The sequence below is a fragment of the Hippocampus bargibanti genome, linkage group LG06, assembly GCF_051943395.1.
Source record: "Hippocampus bargibanti isolate YZ-2025 linkage group LG06, ASM5194339v1, whole genome shotgun sequence".
NCBI classification, from domain to species: Eukaryota; Metazoa; Chordata; class Actinopteri; order Syngnathiformes; family Syngnathidae; genus Hippocampus; species Hippocampus bargibanti.
The window spans coordinates 11,617,936-11,634,365 of NC_142739.1; the positions used below are offsets into that span (position 1 = coordinate 11,617,936).

Here is a 16,430-nt window from a genome sequence, read left to right on the forward strand (position 1 = left end):
GGGTGTCCTGAAGATCGTTTGAAACCAGTTTTACAGTATGTTCTGGGGCCCATTTGGAAGAACCTTTTGCACCAAAGCCTTAACTTGATGTCTTTAAGATGAGTTCCTTCAGTATTTAGAGTACAAGTACGCATCTTTCCTGATAATGCCATTTATTCTGTCAAGTGCACTGCTCCCTGCGATAGAAAACACCATACGGTGTAATGTTACAAACACCATCTTTCACGGATGGGGTGGTGTTTTTAGGCCTGCAAATTTCTCCTTTTCTATAAAACACAACAATGTTCATTATTGTCAAACAATTTCCATTTAAAATTTGTCCCCTTTGTGCATTAGCAATCCCTGATTTGGCTTTTCTTTTTATGTCTTAAGTGTACTGGCGTCTTCTTCTAAGGGTGACTTTTTAGCTCACATGAATATGGAACTCAAAATTGTCCCGAGGTGTGAGTGTGAGAGCGAATGGTTGTTTCTGTGTGCCCTGCGATTGGCTGGCAACTAATTCATGGTGTCCCCGGCCGAGTGCCTGAAGATGGCTAGGATAGGCTCCAGCACCCTAATAAAGAAAAAGCGGTCTGGAAAATGGATGGATGGATGAATATTGGGCTGTTTTTTCTTCTTATTTTCCTTTTGGCTTTTCCCTTCAGTGGTCGCCACAGCGAATCAGAGTCCTGCATCTTCAGAGGTTTGTTTTGGCCAAGCTTTTACGTCGGATGTCCTTCCTGACACAACCCTCTGTATTTATCCGGGCTTGGGACCAGTAAATATTGTTGGGCCATCATTCGTCATTCATCAGCACCTTTTCTTTTCACAACATTCAATAAACAATGTGAACTGGGGACAAGCATTGTTGAAGCTGTGGAGGTGGATTTCTTTTCCATTCTTGCTTGACGTGCAACTCCATCTGTTCAACAGTCCATAGTTTTTGTTGTTGTATCGTAAAGTGGGACATATATTCAATGTGCCACAGGTCAGGACTACAGGAAGGCCACTGTAGTACCTCACTCTTTCACTATGTAGCCACACTGTTGTACCACATGTAGAATGCAGTGTGGCATTATCTTGCTGATATATGTATGAAGAGGTGTCCTTTAAGAAGACATTGCTTTGATTGCAGCACGTTTCTCCAAAACCTGTATGTACCTTTTAGCATTAATGGTGTCTACACAGATGTGAAGGTTCCCCATGCCATTGGCACTAACAGCCCCCCGACCCTGCGACATTTGCGAGGCTAAAGTGAATCAGAAAATGGATGGATGGATTGATGGATGTTATGGATGCCCCATAGATTTTGAAATGTGTTAAATATTTCAATAAAGTTCCATCAAACTCACTCCCGCTGCCTTTTTAACTCATTCACTGCCATTCCCAAATTCATTCGGGAATTCAAAAGCATGACGTGGAGCGCCATTCCCAAATTTGTTCGGGTTTTGTTTATTCTTGTGGGTTGGAAGGACGGTGTGGGTTGGAAGGACGGTGAATAAAGTAAGTGCTGGTCAGACCTCTGGCAAAGTTTTTCCCTCCCACGAGGACGCAGCATTTGCCTTTTGTACAGTCGCCCCCATTTCAAGCTCAGCTAACCTCTATAACGTAGGAATTAACTATTTTCTTCTGATGAAAGAAGAGAGTCTAAGGCAGAGGTGTCAAACTCCTGTCCTCGAGGGCCACCATCATACATGTTTTCCAAGTCTCCCTGTTGCAACACACCTGATACAAATGATCAGATCATCAGCAAGCTCTGTGGAAGTCTGACATTAAGCCTGTTCCCTTGAATCAGGTGCGTAGCACCAGGGAGACTTGCAAAAACATGTAGGACGGTGGCCCTCGAGGACCGGAGTTTGACACCCCTGGTCTAAGGTTTCTTTCGCTGCATTGAATGTTTATGTAGTCCTAAAACTCAATATTCTGTGGGTCCTGCAATTTGTGTGAAAACGACAAACCCTGGCAAAGGAGTTGACACATTTTTACACATCATCTGGCAGTGAAAGAGTTAAGAAAGGTTGTGTAGCGGCTACTCCCACACCCCTCTGTTTCAGTGGGGCCAGCGCTGGGTGCCTCTTCTTCCCTACATCCACCTTTGTATTGAACAATGAATGTGTGGTGAGTATAAATGTTTAATGTCTGACAGTCCACCTCAAATTTTCATCCAGTCACATCAATGAAATTTCACAATCCAATTCACAATGATTTCATTATTAAAGAGCCATAATTTGTCCGCCACTGTTTAATTGTCGTTATTAAAATAAAAGAGGGAGTGAAGAAATTCATCTTTGACGAAAACAAAACTGTTGGCAAAGCCTGTTATTTGCAAATGATCAATGCTATGCTTGGATTTACAAAGCAAAGGAAATGGGATGGCGCAAAGCTACTAATTGCGAGCTGCAGTACTTTTGACAACATTTAGGGGCGGCCAGAGTCAAACTCCAATTTAACGAATAAATGGACAGATACAACGTTCCTCTACAAAATGGTGAAGAAAAACTGAAATATTGATAGACTGTAATATTTTGGGGTAAACACAGACTTTCAAAATAAAAAAAATTAAAGCCACCAACAGAGGGAACTCCATGGAGCTAGTTTCTGGATTGAAAGCAATACAGGCTTGCATCACCACTTTTCTATTCTCAACTCATCTTTTTTAATATCTGGCATACCAACTAAATATTTTGTGGGAGAATACAGAATGATCTGCAACTCGTCATGCGATGAGAGAAGAGACAAGGTAAACATTTGGTTTGTGATGTCCTCTTGGTGTTCATTAGTAGATGATAGACACAAGTCATGCAAAACAGGACAAAGAAGAACAACATAAGAGCTGCATAAGGGGCAACATAAGGGAGCCACTTTCGCAACACCTTTTGAAGTCAAAATAAAAAATACAACAACACAAAAGACAAAGACAGTTATTCAATCTTAAGCCCTTTTCTGCACCCTCTGTTCAAGTCCTTTCTAAAAACATTACCACTTGAAGGTGTTCCTAATACTTGCGTCTAATGTGCGCATGTCAGCATGCCTGTCTACCTGTTTCAACATTGCGATGGGGGTACCTGGCTGATTACGCATGAATTAGTTTACACAAAATGCTATTCAAATCGCCATGGCAACCCCGTGCGGCTGCCTCTCCAGCAGCTCCTAACCCTGTTGGAGTCTCTTTCCGTGCTACTATTGTGTTTTTGTATTTGTCCAATCGTGTGAGGTGTATTTTCGTTCCTGAAATCTATGTGGAGGAGATGGGCATCTTCATTTCTGCTCATCTCCATAATTTGTTTACTTTTTTTGCGACTTCTGTGAACCGGGAAACCACTCGCACACAGGATTCTATTGTTTACAGTCGAGACCAGCTGCTTGCATGGCGAGCTAATAGCGGGCTAGCAGCCACCAAACCAGATATCCCTGACGAGCTGAAGAGGAGAAAACGGGCATATCGGGCCAGCAAGGACCGCCGCAGCAGGAGAAGATACCAACATGTCCTCCCATCCGTCAGTACAGGGAATGTAAGATCGCTCCCGAACAAGATGGACAAGCTAGCGGCGCTAACACAACATAAGACGGAGTACCGTGAAGCCAGTTTGCTGCTCCTCACGGAAACATGGCTGTCGGCGATCACTCAGGACACACATGCTGAGTTAGAGGGCTTCCAACTCGTACGTATTGACAGGAATGCAGGAAGCGGCAAAAAGAAAGCAGTGTGAATTGCTGTGTTTGCGAATGACAAATGGTGCAATTCTGTGCACATCACGATCAAAGAGAAACTTTACACTCTGGACATTGAGCTGCCTGTCATTTGTGTACGGCAACATTATCTTTTACTGGAATTTTCACACATCATAGCTGTGACGTCGTACATTCCCCCAACTGCAAATGGCGACGTAGCCTCTGATGCCCTAATGACTACAAACCCAGTCCCCCTACTCGCTGCTCATCATCTCTGGGGACTTCAACCATGTCTCGCTGTAGTCCTCCTTACAAACCGTTACATAGTATGTAACCTGTGCCACCAGAGACAATAACATCTTGGACTTGTTTTATGGCAACGCTAAGGATGCATATAACCCAATCATGGAAGAGCAGACCACAATATGGTGAATCTCCAGCATGTGTACAAACCCTTGGTGCACATGCAACCAGCTGTGCCCCGTATAATCAGAAGATGGTCCACAGAGGCTGAAGAGGCTCTGCGGGACTGCTTTGAGTCAACCATGTGGGAGCTCTTCAACGAGGATCATCGGGAGGACATTGATTCACTCACCGACACCATCACGGATTACATAAACTTTTGTGAAAGAAACACCGTACCCACCAGGAATGTGCAGTGTTTCTCCAACAACAAACCGTAGATTACTCCCGACATAAAGGCCCTCCTGAAAAAGAAACAAAGGGGCTTTCATGTCGGAGAACAGAGAGGAGCTAAAGGCAGTGCAGATCCAACTGAGGAGAAAGATCAGAGGAGAAAACGGCCGACAGCATGAAAATGGAGAAGCAGCTGCAAGCAAGCAATGTCTGATGTCTGGAGGGGCCTGAAAAACATTTCTGGCCAAAAAAGCCTGGTGACATTGAATGAGAAAGACAAGGACTGGGCAGATGAACTAAACCACTTTTTCAACCGGTTTGACCAGGGTGCCTGCCCCGCCCCCATCAACACCACCTGTAGCTGCACCGACTCTCATGGTGGACTTCCTCTCCATTCACCATCTCACGCCGAGTTTCGAGCAACAAATAACTAACTGCCCTCTAAACCGACGCCACACCCTCAACCGCCACTCTGCCTCGTGGTTCCTGCCTGTCTGTCACAACCACACAGGTGAGGAGAATGAAAGCAAGTCAGGCAGCAGATCCGGACAACACCAGTTCCCGACTCCTCAGGACCTGCTCCGACAAGCTGTCTGACATTGTCCGTGTTCAACTTGAGCCTGAAGCTGGGCAGAGGTCCACAGCTGTGGAAAACATCATGCCTGGCCCTAGTACCCAAGATCGCCCGCCCGAAGGAGCTCACCCACTACAGACCGGTGGGGCTGACGTCTCACCTGATGAAGACGCTGAACACGCAGTATATTTTTATTCAAATGCAAAACACCAATAAAAATGACTTAAAATGTCCAAAATCTGCAAAAAATTGAGCTGCGAATTGGGCATTTTGAGAAAGTCCGGCCCCCAGTTCGTGACGTCACGCCAAGACGTCTTACATACATGTTTGCAATCGATTAAAGAAGTCCTTCTGTGTCATTTTGAGTCATCTGGACTGCAATGTAGCGTCCTACAAAAGGGGCAAAAAAATGGCGACCAGCTCCTGTGAGGAATGAATCAGCCCGTTTCCACAGGCTGATAAATTCCTTCCATGGATCTTGGACTCCCTCTTCTGGCGGCTTTTGGGTGCAACACCGTTCTCAGACCAAACATGTACAGCAAAATACATTGACGTGATGGAAGGACGCTACAATGAGTCTTTTTTATGGTCAGGGGGCGGTCCTTTCATGACGTCACGTACGGACTCGTCAGCAGCTCAAAAACAAGACTTCCTGAATATTCAGAGCGAGTCTTAAAACGTAAAATATAGCTATATGCGGGGGAACGCTCAGTAGAAGTCATTTGAAGCCATTTTACAAATTATGGACACAACTTGTCCGAAGACGTCGGTTGTCCTTTAAAGCTATCCATATCCTTGCCCCCCGCCATACCTACATGACCTTCTTCAAATTTCTATTCCTCTCGTTCCCACAGATCCTCTTCCTCCCTCCACCTCTGTGTGTCCCCCCTGCCCGTCTCAGCACGATGGGGGACTGAGGTTTCAGCTGCTCTGCCCCCAAACTCTGGAACTCACTTCCTCCCAACATTCGTAAAATCGATTCTCTTCCCACCTTCAAATCCCATCTCAAAACTCACCTATTTAAAATTGCATTTTCTGAGTAGCTTTATCTCTTGTTTCCATTTATAATTGTATTTTATTTATTATTGTCTCTTTGCTTGTCTGAGACTGTAAAATGTCCTTGAAAGCTTTGAAAAGCGCTTGAAATAAAATGTACTATTATTGTTATAGGGATTCATAGTGTCATTCGTCACTGTGAGGCAGCCATTGTAACGATAAAGCTGCCGAAGCTTACAAGGAATCATTCCTCAAGATGGTGGAAGAAAAAGGCTTCGTTCCTCATCAAGTGTTTAATGCTGATGAAACCAGCCACTTCATTCCATCAAGCCATCAACCACCATCACAAAGATAAATAAAACAACTTTATTATACAGTACAGTTTATTTCTTTAATTACAATACCATAGGACATTTATTATACATAAAATATGGTATATTTTGTGTAGTTCTAAAGCTTATTTAGTAGAAAATTATGTTTTATGGGGACCCGAAAACGGATTATTCTCATTTTAATGGTTTCCTATGGGAAATTAATGTTTGGAATGCACACTTTCCACCTTACACACACTTTCTGGGAACCAATTAAGTTCGTAAGGTAAGGTATCACAGTACTTTGTTTCATCTTTTGATCCCCGCCTTTCAATGTTGCTGCTGTCGATTTCAAATTTCCCAATTTAGGGACTATTAAATGCTCTTTTATTCTGAAATGTCCGACATTCAACAATTAATCTGACTTTTCTGTGCACAGGTTCAACTTTGTGGCTTCCATTCTCGCAGAAATTTCTAAATCTCCGAGATATGGCGAGGCCATGGGAAGGCGATAGGAGGGGTGTTACAGTTAACTAGCGTTTTTACCTCAACATGTCTACACTCGTGAAGGTAAAACAACAAACTCAAACGACCATTTGTTCAATGTTTTCAACTAATATCCAGATCCATTTTAGGTAATTTTCCCAAAATTTTCCAGAAGAATTTTCAGAAAATTTTGAAAATCCGTAATTTAGTGAAAATAGTGAGCAACCATGGAGGAGGGACACGCCGCTCTCGTCCACAGGGGTGAACACCAATCCACAGGCATCGACCCATGAGGGCAATAAACGCAAACATACCTGCTCAGCACCTCTCTCAGCGGGTAAATGCAAAATGGATGAATGTCTATCATCCCACCTAAACAAGAACAATCTATATGCTGAGATGAGCCTGACTATCATCAATCTTGCACATTAGTTCAGACTTTTTGGTTAGAGAAGTGACACCATGTGCCGAGACGCAGCATTTGTATCAGAGGATTATACAACCAAGGCCCCTGCTTATGAGCAGCACCTTGGGTATAAAAGACCTGTTGGGCCAGTGCCTGGTCGAGCCCAATGGGTACAGGATCACCAGGCACTGGCCAATGATCTCAGCCACCAGAGGCGTTGCGTCACTGCGAGGGAAATCAATGTCCACATATTTATTTCATGATTGGGGTCCTTCATCGAGTTTTTTTTGCCATGGATGAACTAGCCAGGGGCACAAGTTCCCAGACAAGGATCCGAGGATGAATGGGAAATAGACCTTTCTTGTTAAGGTGGCGAGTCATTATTGAGGGTATGATTACATTACAGGTAACATCTGACTTTCGACCGGCGCGACTTACGGCCACCCGTACTTACGACCACGACTGCCAGACCCTATTTTTTTACATTTTAATTCTATGCCTGGCACCGCAACGTGCTGGCAGCCCGGCAACGCGTACGTCAATTTTGGCCAGCATCTCACTCTCGCACAGCAATCAACCACGTGATGGCACCTGAGGAGGGAGCGTCAACCGACGCCGGCCGCGGCCGGGCCAGGACTAGAGCCGAGGTGGGTCAGGTGTCAGCGCTCAGGATCGCCGTGACAAGAACGCCACGTCGGGCCCACAGCCGGCGCCGCCGCCTCTTTGGAAAAGTTCATTCTGCTTCGGGGCAAGGTGGCGGGTCGGCGCCACAGATGGCCACGGGGTCGAGCCGTACATTAACGCGGAGAGCAGGGTACGGCTGGGAGAGGGCAACCGGTAGAACACCGGCGACCCAGACCCAGGCCCGCCAGCCCCTGTGGTGTCTGAATCAGGTCATTTGCAAGTCATTTAGCACCAAGTCTCGTTTCAACGTTTTGAATTGATTTCGATTTACAAGCATTTTGACTTTGACAGAACCCGGTCGTAAGTCGGATGTTACCTGTATATACAAAACCTTTAATTGAATCTTAAAAACATACCTGATGTCTCCAAATGCTTATTGGGTTTTCAATCTGGAAGATGAATCGTTTCTCCCTGTATTTGGAAGAAAATGAACATACAGTAAAGTCTCGTTATATCGATATCGGATATATCGATAGTCCCGGTTATATCGATACTATTTCTATGCACGCACGGAGAAAATTACATGCAAACAGGGTCGGATATATCGATAGTCCCGGTTATACCGATATTTTTTCGGACTCCCTTGAATATCGATATAACGAGACTTTACTGTATTACTTATAGTTTACAAAATTGGGTGAGTCAGTAAATTTTGCTGGTCAATCTTTTGCCATTTTCCAGCACTCAGGCCACAAATCCATCATTGTAAGTATGTCGTTATTTCCAGCCAAACCTTAACTGTCGTGTTAGTCTGCCACAGTCATCGTTATTTCACGACTGTTTCTCGTTCTGCTACATGATTTTTGTAGATGCATTTGGTATTCATTAATGTCATGTTGCGTTTGAGTACATATTTATTAGTTACCGTATTTTTACGACCAAAGAGCGCACCGTGTGAAAAGGCGCAGTGTCATTTATGTGTGCCATTTCTGTATTTAACACACACATTGGGCGCACCGGATGAAAGGACGCAAGTTTTATATGCCGGTACATATCCTCTACTGCCATACGGGCGCCCGCCTTACCACAACATACAGGCGTATTTAAAAAAACAGATCGGGAGCAAAACTGAGTTTGGCAGTGCTTTATTTATTAATGACAAAGTAAGAACATTTTGTGATCATCACTCAATAGGCGTCGGCATGATAAAAACAAGCACATTACCGGTAACAGAATCGAACAGTTGCGCTAAATCCAACATGGCAGGTTCGCTTTCCTCACTGTCAGTTACTTTCTGTGCCGTGCGGCTCCTCGGAAATAATGCCGGCTTTTCCGAAAGCTCGAACCACCGTGCCAGCAGACACGTTAGCCCAAGCATCCACAATCCATTTGCAAACTGTGGCGCAACTCGCCCGGCGCTGATTACCACTCTTCGTGAAGCTGTGGTCTCCTTCTGTCATCCATCGCTCCCACGCCGCTCGCAGCCTCACTTTGAACGGCCGGTTCACACCGATGTCCAGCGGTTGGAGTTCCTTGGTCAATCCACCCGGAATCGCAGCAAGCGTAGCGTTCATCCGCTTCACATTGTCTGTGAGATGCGCTCGCATAGAGTCACAAATCAGAAGTGACGGTGATGTGTGGAAAAAACCTCCCGGTCTCCTTACATACACCTGCCTCAGCCACTCCATCATATCCTCGTCCATCCAGCCCTTTTCGTTTGCCTTAATAATGACGCCTGCTGGAAATGTTTCTTTAGGCAAAGTCTTTCTTTTAAAAATCACCATCGGCTGCAGTTTCTCTCCGTTCGGATGGTGACAGTCGAAATGCTCCTTCCGCTCGCTCTTTGCTCGACGATCCATTGCTTCCTCCACTTGCGAACCATCGACTCGTTAACTTTATATTCTCTCGCAGCGGCTCGATTCCCATGCACCTCGGCGTAGCTGATAGCCTTCAGTTTAAACTGAGCTTCATAACCATGTCTCTTTGCCATTTTCAGGGTTGTTCAAACAGCAATGTTCTGCTTAAAGCACACACGTACCTGTTCTTTTATACACAACCCACGCCCACGCACTCCCCTCATGTTCTCTACCACGTCCTCATGGTGGTCTCTAATACGTCCGCACATTCGGCGCACTGCACTACAGGGCGCACTGCACTACAGGGCGCACTGCACATTTTGAAAAAAAATCTGAGACGTTTATATGCGCCTTATGGTCGTGAAAATACGGTAATATCCTGTTTCAACGTTTGTACTTTTGTGAATTGATTTCTTACGACACACTTCTTTAGCAGTTGAGGAAAAAGGTGAGACACTCTACTACATCAAGGCCTCTGGAAGAAGTTGAATTAAGGAGTGGAATAGTAAACTTGGTATGAAAAACAGCAAATAAGTATATCTCAACTAAAAAAATTGTAACCCACCGTAACCCCAGCCATCAACGTCGGAGGTAGTCAAGGGTTGCACTCCTCTGACCGGCACATTTCCACCAGTTGTCTGAAAAACGAGAGTATGTTAGTGACGGATTGAGAATGTTAATCTGCAATGACCAGCGAGTGGCGATTCCAGTGATGGATGCCAGTTTCCAGTCATTCATCAGTAAAACAGGCACCCATCAGTGACAGCTTGACTAGATCTGTCCAATAATCAAAGTTAAATGATTTTAGCTCAAGGGCTAATATTTCACTACTGGATCGTATTGTAAGTAGATGGGAATATTGAAGTTGCCGATCTCATTTTAAAACGCTATCTTTCTGTCAATTGTGTGGATTTTGCAAGATTGCGTCACATCAAGAGCTCAGGCCAACCAATCACATACCACTTTCCAAGTTTACAAGCAGCGGTCGATGGTGGGGGTTAACAAAAATTTGGGGTGTGTGTATACTACAGATAAAAAAATATTCTTAGAATAATTAAAACCTCGGTGGTTGACTGGTTAGTGCATCGACCTGACAGTGCATGGGTCGCCGGTTCAATCACTCTCCGGACTTCCTGTGTCATGTTCTCCCCGTGCCTGCGTGGATTTGCTCCGGGAAGTCCGGTTTCCTCCCACATTTGAAAAAACATGCATGGCACACTTATTGAACACTCTAAATTGTCCCCAGTTGTGAGTGTGAGTGCGGATTGTTGTTCATCTCGGTGTGCCTTGCGATTGGCTGGTAACCGGTTCAGGGTGTCCCCTGTCAAATGCCCAAAGACAGCTGTAATGGGCTCCACCACCCGCCCCGACCCATGTGAGGATAAAGCGAATTAAAAAATAGATGGATTAAAACATTTTCCCTTCAAATCAGCAAATGTAGTGGTGATGTGAGTATAATAGATTAAACATTTGTGCACACTTTCAATTTTAGGTCCAAAATACCATGATCTGGAGATCTGAACCTAACTATTTTTTTAATGTGGAATTGTCCTCCTGACATAGAGGGGGTGGGGGGACAACGATAATATACACCGCAAAAAAATAAAAGACCTGCAGTATGAACATAGATAACTCAATAAATTATCCATTTAAGAGTTGATGGTAATTTTGTACTTTCTTGGCATTGGTTTCCTCCATCACATCATCATGCCTACTAACGACCCGTTCTGAGGTATATAGTTTTCCTGTGATTGCTGTGATTTCCTGTGATTCCTGTGACGTTTGAGAGCATCTAAAATACCCAAAACACACAGGCTGATATTTTAGTCAAATGCAAAACAATAGTGTCCCAAAATTGCAACAAATGAGCTCGAAACTGGGGAGATTCAGAAAGTCCCACCCTCTTGTTCGTGACGTCACTTTGGGTCACAAACTGCCTTGCTCCAAAATCAAAACAATGGCTACAGAGAGTTCAGATTCAGATATGCTTTTTTGTTACTCATCCAGTGATGAATATGATTCAAATAGTTCTGAAGAGGAAAGCATAAATGTTTGCAATTGATTACAGAAACATTGTTTCTGTGAGGACATGTGTATACCAACAAAGTCCTTGCGCTCATTCAACAACAACAAGCCATGGTTCACTCCCAAACTCAGGCAGCTTAGGAAAGAGAAAGAGTCCGCATTTAGAAGCGGCGATCGAGCAGTTTCCAAACTCGCCCGAAACAGATTGACAAAGGAAATTAACATCGCAAAGAAAAGTTATGCGGAGAGGCTTAACAAACAGTTCTCCGCTAACGACTCTGCATCGGTGTGGAATGTCCTGAAAGCAGTGTACAACAATGGTATGGCTGATGAGTTAAATACATTCTTTTGCCGATTTGAAAAAGACACCCCCATTTCCCTGGTCTGCCCACCACTACCAGAAACTACCGTATCTCCGCCCTCTGCCCTACAGATCCATGAACTGGACATTAGACGGCTCTTCAAGCAGCAGAAGATCAAGAAAGCTGCGGGACCTGACAGAGTGTGTCCCTCCTGCCTGAAAGTCTGCGCTGACCAGCTGGCTCCGGTCTTCACACGAATCTTCAACAGATCCCTGGAGCAGTGTGAAGTCCCATTCTGCTTCAAACAGTCTACTATCGTCCCAGTTCCAAAGAAACCAGCACCCTCGGGATTGAACGACTATAGACCTGTTGCTCTGCCGTCTGTGGTCATGAAGTCCTTTGAATGCCTCGTGCTGAACCATCTAAAGATCATCACCGGACCTCTGCTAGATCCTCTTCAGTTTGCCTACCGGGCAATCAGGTCTGAGGAGGATGCAGTCAACATCGGACTGCACCACATCCTCGACCCTCAGATTCCTGACAGGACGGACACAACAGGTCAGACTGAGAAATATATCATCCTCAACACGAACCACGAGCACAGGAGCCCCGCAAGGATGCGTCCTCTCTCCATTGCTCTACTCTCTCGACACGAACGACTGCACCTCAACACACCCAGCTGTCAAATTCGTAAAGTTCGCATACGACACCACGGTCATCGGTCTCATCAAAGACGACAACGAGTCTGCCTACCGACAAGTGGAGCACCTGGAGCTGAACACGCTCAAGACAGTAGAGATGATCGTGGACTTCAGGAAACATCCATCACCACAGCTACACCTCACACTATCCAGCTGCCTCGTGTCAACCGTTGAGACCTTCAAGTTCCTGGGAATCACAGTCTCCCAGGACATGAAGTGGGAGGTCAACACCAACTCTGTCTTGAGAAAGGCCCAACAGAGAATGTACTTCCCGAGGCTGCTAAAGAAGCATGGCCTGCCACAGGAGGTGATGCAACATTTTTACACAACTGTCATCGAATCCATCCTGTGTTCTTCCATCACCGTTTGGTTCGGGGCCGCCACAAAAATGGACAAAATCCAACTTCAACGGACAATTAGGACGGCGGAAAAAATCATTGGCACCGCCCTACCCACTCTCGAGGACTTGCACACTGCAAGAATCCAAACTACGGCTCGGAAAATCCTATTGGACCCTCCGCACCCTGCCTACCACCTTTTCCAGCTACTCCCCTCAGGCAGGCGCTACCGATCCATGCGCACCAAATCCAGCAGACATTTAAACAGCTTCTTCCCCCAAGCCATTAACTCTTTGAACTCTTTCAACAGTAGCCCAAATGAAACTGTATAGTGCCACTTAGCAATTTTTTTGATGATGATACTAGTGCAGTGTGTTCTACCGGAAAAAAATTCATTGTGTGTTCTACACTCTTGGCAATAAAGATGATTCTGATTAAAGAACTCCTTCCGTATCAATTTGAACCAGTGAGGATGTGGACTCCGATGTAGCGCCCAGAAAATGCACAAGATGGCGCCCAAGCTGCGTTTCGTCCTATATATGAAGCCGCTTATCAGAGCCGTAAAGCCGCCCGTGATTGGTTAAATTCCGTGGTAGAAGACAGAGACGTGGGTTTTACGCACACACACAAAGGAGACCGCCACAATTCGAACAAGCACACAAACATCAGAGATGTTGAGACGAGAGTGAAAGCTCCGACAGCGCTACAGAGTAAAAAAATGACACGGTGGAAAGTTGATGTTTGTCCTATCGGTTTGCTCCACTAATATGGCGATTGCTCTCTTTCACCAGGTGAGCTCACAGTTAGCATCCAGTGTGACTAAATGAGTAAACATGCACCAAAGTCCCGCTATCCAATCACTAACTCAGGTTAGCTTCCTCGTTCGCCTCCGCTGGTGCTTGACTGCTCTGCTCTGTTGGAAATGGGCTGATTTGTCCGCTGGGAATTTGTGTAAACTTACACCTTCTTCATGCATGTTACCGCAATTGAAAAATGTCCAAGCCCGGATAAATACAGAGGGTTGTGTCAGGAAGGACATCCGACGTAAAAGCTTGGCCAAAACAAACATGCGAATCAAACCTCTGAAGATGGAGGACATTGATTCGCTGTGGCGACCCCCTGCTGGGAAAAGCCGAAAGGAAAAGAAGAAGTTATTTATGTAGTTTTCCTTCTAATTTCACGATGAACACGGTGTTTTCAGATGAAAAAAAATTACCCAAAATGCATTGTGTGTCGCTTTCTCGGTCAGGGGTGTACCAAATGTGACGTCACGGTCAGGGATGTACCAAATGTGACATCACGGTCAAGGGTGTACCAAATGTGACGTCACTTCCGGCATCGTCATCAACTCAAAAACAAGACTTCATGAATATTCAGTGCGAGTCTTAAAACGTAAAATATAGCTATATGCAGTGGAATCTTTGTAAAATGCGCAGTAGAAGTGATTTGAAGTGATTTTACAAATTATGGACGCAAATTGTCCAGAGGTGTCAGTTGTCCTCTAAGATTTTAGATTGTTTTTTTAAATCAGTTCTAAATTACAAACACTTTTTTGATCTTTAACTTATTTTCAAAAGGTTGGTCTTGATGGAAAGACTGCTATAATGAGAAACTGACAGTGTACAATTGTCTTTTTTTTATTAACTCATCAAGTGATGTTTGAACATTTGGACTCAAAATACATAGGGAAAAATGTTTGCTGCTCAAATTGTGTGATTAAGAGTGAAACCATGACAGTGAACCGGTGGAGTTGACACACATGGCGAATATAACATTGTCTTGAATTTCAAAACAGCTCCACCTTACTCAGGTTCTTCATGAGAATGAGTGGCATGAAAGTGAAAACAAATGAATGAAATTAAGTATTTTTTTTATTTACATTGTATTTTAAGTGTCTTTCAAAACTCTAAAGGACACTTAACATATTAAATGTCTTTGTATATGCTTATAAGATGATTCTAATGCTTTCCCACCAAATAAAATACATAAATATATCAGAAGGCCGGTTAATGAGTTTGTGACACTGATTAAAATCATAACACTAAATTGAGTGCTTCCTCTAACAGCTGGTGGTCGTCTCTTGACAAACACTTTGTTTTCTTGAAGAGAATGTATCTATTCATTACCTATGACAACACATATTCAATAACATCTCTTCTGTGGTTGAGAGGAAAGAAATGTCATATGTGCTGTACCATACAGCACAGATGAAATGTCCGATCGTGCAACATACATTGTATGATCGTGCAACATCCAGAACATACAGTGTATGTTGCACACATTTGACAATAAAGTCGACTTGAACTTGAATTTAAAGACGGCTACCCCTTTGTTCTCTTTATAATAAGGGTACGATCAATGCCGATAATTTAACGCTACTTTTGTATGACCGAGAACAAATGAGAGTCTATCCTCTTGCTAAATGTGCGAGTGTGTGGTGTTGTTTATTCACAGATAAGAGGGATTATGGGTCAACTGGTAAATTCACCGACTTGATCACAAATAAAATCAACCAACTGTTCGCCGCCAAATGTATTTACGTCAGAATGGTGGGGGCACTATCAAACGTGGATCGAGTAATTTTCAAGTATCTGATACCGTGCCCCGCGTGTTCAGGTTCTGAGTGATGCCTAGGAGGAAAGCTAGCATGCTAGCAAGCTACGCTCCTTAGCCAGCTTTGACACTAACCAACTGACGATTTTCATATACAGTATTTGTAGGGCGGTCCTTACCGTTCAAGAGCCCTTGTCCTCGAGTTCTTCGTTGCCTCACTTCTCGCAGCAGTTGTCTCTGGTTTTATTTCGTGTGGAGTTACCTGCTAAACCAAAGACGCACTTGTTCCTTGATAATAGCTTTGCTGTTGTCAACAATGGCTCGAGAAGAGCTGGGGGTACGTCGGAAGAGGTTGGGGGTCGTCGTTAAGTCAACTGGAAGTCGTTCTCTGGTAGACAAAATCGGCTACTTGCCACCCCGTAGCTGTAGATTCTCAGCTAGAAAACGATCACCATCCACCATTTTTCTTTCCTTTGCGGGTTTTTTTTCACACAATGTTCCGCAAATGTGTGCGTGTTCTCAGTACAACCAATAGCAATGGGCAGTGGAGACGCACTGATCCCTCCCCTCTTCTCTCTATGGCGCGAACCGCCTCAGACTTCTTCCGGTCCTCTACTGGTGTTCCTTGCTGCTGCAGTCGATCCTCCCTCCGTGGTGTCCTGCCTCAGCGTTGTGGAATCAACAACCCTTTTCTCCCCGGGTGAAGTCCTCATCTGGGTTTACGTGTGCCCAAAGTGCGTTTCCATACTTCAATGTTGTTGTGTTAGTGACAGTATCACCGTTGGTACGTCTGCTCCTGTTCCTCACCCCGGAACCTCCCTAGTCCTCACAGGGTTAATCTGTCGTCAACCACCATTTTGTGAACTGGATCCGCTACAAAATGGCGCAGCCTGACTCGAGAACGGGAAGTCGCCGAAGGGGAACAACCTCTCGTGGTGAAAATGATTGATGATCTCCTACATGACCAGGAC

The 16,430-nt window shown here is 44.7% G+C and overlaps 1 protein-coding gene across 6 annotated transcripts in view; it reads right to left on the reverse strand.

Moving 5' to 3' along the window:
* znf1035 (zinc finger protein 1035) overlaps positions 1–15,945 on the reverse strand; it is a 40,917-nt gene extending 24,972 nt beyond the window's left edge. The window contains exons 1-4 of one of the 6 annotated variants that reach the window (XM_088998283.1): positions 15,639–15,944; positions 10,106–10,178; positions 8,101–8,155; positions 4,298–4,358 (exon numbers count right to left, since the gene is read on the reverse strand). The gene's annotated coding sequence lies outside the window, so the exon portion shown is untranslated. Of the gene's footprint in view, positions 1–3,554; positions 4,263–4,297; positions 4,359–8,100; positions 8,156–10,105; positions 10,179–15,638 lie in introns of those variants that run through there. The other 5 variants (XM_088998281.1, XM_088998284.1, XM_088998287.1 and 2 more) reach the window with 5 other exon arrangements.
* Positions 15,946–16,430: the final 485 nt, after the last annotated feature.